The sequence below is a fragment of the Mus musculus genome, chromosome 11 (assembly GCF_000001635.26).
Source record: "Mus musculus strain C57BL/6J chromosome 11, GRCm38.p6 C57BL/6J".
Classification (NCBI taxonomy): domain Eukaryota; kingdom Metazoa; phylum Chordata; class Mammalia; order Rodentia; family Muridae; genus Mus; species Mus musculus.
This window is the reverse complement of record NC_000077.6, coordinates 109,844,833-109,849,142: the sequence shown is the minus strand read 5'-3', so window position 1 is coordinate 109,849,142 and position 4,310 is coordinate 109,844,833. Positions and strand designations below refer to the sequence as shown.

Here is a 4,310-nt window from a genome sequence, read left to right as displayed (position 1 = left end):
AGCAATCTTCTTCCTTCGTGCTCAGACAACAGGAATACAAGGCAGTGTCCAAGAACATTGTCCTTGTACTACTGGGACACGGTGGCACTCAAACACACAGACACACGCCCACACTGGTTTTTCTAGACCATGTTTCTATATACATCCCTGGCTGTGCCAGTACTTGCTTTGTAGACCAGGCTGGCCTCAAACACAGACAGCCACCTGCATCTGCCTCCCGAGTGCTGGGATTAAAGGCATGCATCACCTTGCTGTGTTTCTCTTAACAAAAGTCCTTCTCCAGCCTTTAAAGTGAAACTTCTCTCTCCCTTTAAGGCCCTGTCAAGTCTCCATCTCTATATAATAATGTGTAGTTTCTGTCTAATGCTCTTCCACCCACAGCAAGGTCCAGCCACGTCCTTGAGGCTGTCTGATTCAGATAAGCCAAATTCTGAGAGGGAACTATGAATTATGGGTCAGCTTCCTTTCCAGACTGCCCACTGCAGCTTCTTTGATTGTATTTGTCAGATCTTGTTCATTTATTTTAATAATTACAGTGTATCAAACTGTGCTCCCTCCCAAGGGATATGTAGATGTCTCTAGACCTATGAATGTGACCATAATTGGGGAGGAAGAAACTCAGATGTTGTTAGTTTAAGGGGATGGAGTTGGATTCTACATGGCATCCTCTTTTCTATTTTTATTTTGTAATTTTTTCAGTATTGTAATTTTTTCTTGATTTTATCGTCTTGCTGATCTTGTCCCAGTTTGGATAGACGATGGTGTGATTTTCTTTACATATTTTGCTTAGTAGGACAAGATTCTTGAGCCTGTCCACTGATGTCACCTATGAACAGGGAGATCATCCATCAGGCTCTCTTCAATTCTTCCCTTATTCCCCCTCCTTCCGGCAAATCAATTATACATGTTAATTTCAGAAAATTTTTCTGACAATTTCTGAATTATACATGTTAGTTTCAGAAATGTTTCTCATGCTTTTTGATGTTTTCCATTCTTCATTTTAATACCCTCACTCTGATTTATTCCCCATCCTTTAACGACCATCTTCTAAAGTGGTTTTATATAACTCTCTATAATAACAACAGAAAAAAAAATTAAGGACAACTTGCTAATCATTTCTTTTTCTGGTTCTAATCTCCCATTAAATCCACCTACTGTGTTCCTAATTTCTTATTTTTTAAATCAATAATTTTGACTTGACTCATCTTGTACATAAATGAGATCGTTTCCAATTTCCCTACTGAAATTTTCCAGATTGCAATCTATTTTAAACAAATTTAACATACTTATTTTAATGTCTGCATCTCACAGCAGACCGGTTTCCTTTCTAATATCAGGTCAGTTGGCCCTGTTTCTGAGCATGTCTGGTAATTTTTATTTGGCTGTCAGACATTATACATTAAAAATAATATGAAGCCCCAGGCTGGAGATTTAGCCCAACCATGGAATTGTTACCTTAAATAGCATGTGTGAGGTCCTGGGTTTGATAGCCAGCACTGAAAAACAAAAACAAAATACAAACAAACAAACAAAACTAAACCAAACCAACCCAAACAAACGAAAAACCTGGGGAGATTATTGGTAATGTTATTTTCTTCCAAAGATGATTAAATAAATATTTAATTAAGTCACCTCCACCTGGAAGTGCTGCTGTGTATTTATTCAAATGCTAAATACTGGCCCCCCAAGAGCACATTTTTACCAAAGGATGTTGTATAAACCTTGCTCCCCAATTCAAAGCTATTGGTTAAATGTAAGTGACTATAGCCAATTACTGGGGAGAATAAATGTGGGCGGGGCTTCGGCTACTGGGCTGGGGATCACAGGTAGGGTCCCTGAGAGGGAGAGAGGGAGGAGGAAGGAAGGGAAGGAGAAAGTAAGGAGGGGACAGGAGGTCTCAGTTAGACTAATTGGGCCAGGGGCACGGTGGCAGTGGCAAGTGAAATGTCCCCTGAGGACAGACTGATGGAGCAAAAATAAGCCCGGACAAGACTCAAACTGCTAGCACTTGGGGAGCAAGGCTGGGGAATTAGACAGTCTAGCCTTAGAAAAATAGATTAGAGGTAATTCGCTCAGTAATTGTGTTAAAGTTGATTAAATAAGTCTAGTAGGACTCTGTCTCAATTATTGGTGGGGGGGGGGGGTGGCTGCCAGGGTCAAATTAAAAATAATAGAGTAACTGATAACATTTATAAGCAACATGAAAACTGGTGAATATCTCTAGTTGCCCTGGAGCCGGGTGAACAGTACTTTAGGGGGTTGGTCTGAGAGCCCAGGGTCCTTCTCAAACCCTTCGTTGGACGCTTAGCAAATCTGCCCTGGGATGCCTACCAAACCTGACTTAAGATGCCGCTTATCTGACCCTCCCAGGAAGCTTATCAAGCTTTAAAATCAATCAATCAATCAATCAGTGCTTAGTTGTCCCACAACCTCCATCCAGCGCCTTGCTCTGCTACCCTCTTCTGACAGAAAGATTGTAAGAGGCAGAGTTGGTGTTGGGCTGACTACCAGGAAACTGCTTTCTGGATATCGCAGGACAGCTGTACAAATGAACTCACAGCAGTTGAAACAGCACGCACAAGACCTTGCGCGCCAGCTCAAGCCAAACAAAATCCCAGCATGGAGCGCGGAGGTGAAGTCCCACCCCTAGCTAAGGACCCATTGGAAGCTGCAAGCTTCTGGGAGAGGCAGTTATTTTCTTCAGTACTGTGGCCCTCTCTCTGGTGGATAGAGCAGCCCCCAGAGAGAAGACCATACATCCAAGAGCATATGAGATACAAACTGTATTAAATGAGTTGGGGGGGGGGCACAAATTTGAGTGGCTAGGAAGGAGGAATGGACCTTGAATGGTAGGGGAACAGGGGTGAATATCATCAAAATGAATTGTACAAAATCTTCAAAGAATTAATAAAAGAAGGAGGAAAAAAATAGAAGCGGATGTAGAACACAGAGGTCAGGAGTCGGCAGCTGCTTCAAAGGGAAGCTACACTTAGAACATGCTGCTCGCTCTCCTGCCCTTTACTTTCCCGGGACTCTGGCGTCTGCAGTCCTGGCTCCCTTGGTGATGCTCAACTCACCCATCTGTCCCCTGCCAGCACAACAGCAACAGACTGCTCGCAACCTCATTTGGTTCTCAGAGACCTGTGGTGTGGCAGACAAAGACCCTGAGGGGAAGAAACCAAATGTGGCACCTTAGGGTTTTTTCTGCTTCTCAGATTTCTTGGCCCTGAGGCCTCAACTGGTTCGGCTGCCTCCTAACCGCCACAGAAAGAGTTTTATGTTGTTACATTACAGTTGTTGGGCTCTATGCACCAGGCAGTTACGTCACAGCTACTGGATTCTGCTCTGCTGATGTGACCACAACAACGGAATGTCACTGAAGTGGTCATGCCTGTGTTCCACTTCAACATGGTTTACAAACACACAGAGCAGCCATGTTCATGATGGACACCAGCTGTTGTTTTTCTTTCTTTCACAGAGTCTATTTTGAGATGTTTGTTTGTTTGTTTGTTTGTTTGTTTGTTTGTTGTTTGTGGTGGGGATTGAATCCAGTTTCTTACACATTCACAAGAAGAAAGAAAACTACTCTTAGCGGCCCTGTGGACCACAGGACATACTTAGGGCTTAAATATGAGTCTCTTTTAATATTATAAAGTGTTGTCGCTTGTGTATTGTTCTTGGGGTTTTGTGGCAGAGGGTGGGGCTAGCTGATGTCTTTGATTTCTTTGTCTTGGGGTTTTGTCTGTTTTGTTTTGCTTTTAGATTTATTTATTGATTGATTTATTTGTTTGTTTATTTATTTAGTGTGAGTACACTGTCCTCAGACACACCAGAAGAGGGCATCAGATCCTATTACAAATGGTTTTGAGTCACCATGTGGCTGCTGGGAATTGAACTCAGGACCTCTGGAAGAGCAGCGCCTTTGTCTTAGTTTTAACTTCACACTTTCTTTTAACTTGCCTTTTCCAGAGCATTTCTCTTCTCATGCTTTTATCTTTGTAGTCCGTGTGTCACTCTGTTAAATATGTCTCTTTCCTCTGCTTAGACTGGGTCTGATTCTGTTTTGTTATCCAGTCATGTCTTTTTTAATTATAGTATTTAGCCCATTTATAGTAAATGACTTGCTAGATGGGGCTGATTTTAATTTACTTAAATGCATTGCTTTTTGTACAAGGTTCTCAATGAAGTCCAAGAGAGAAAGTGACTACAGAAAACTTACATTCCATCAGGATTTGGGTCTCTGTGGGTAGGACTTGATAAGGATTCATGTATTTAGTATTCCCTGGACGTAAACATTTTGGCATACTGAA

General features: G+C 42.1%; 1 long non-coding RNA gene across 1 annotated transcript; it reads right to left on the bottom strand.

The window, feature by feature from the left end:
- Positions 1-666: 666 nt before the first annotated feature.
- Positions 667-3,265, bottom strand: 1700023C21Rik (RIKEN cDNA 1700023C21 gene). The gene is made up of 3 exons (NR_045909.1): positions 3,078-3,265; positions 1,456-1,496; positions 667-826 (listed from the first exon to the last, which is right to left on the bottom strand). It is a non-coding gene; the product is annotated as an RIKEN cDNA 1700023C21 gene (long non-coding RNA).
- Positions 3,266-4,310: the final 1,045 nt, after the last annotated feature.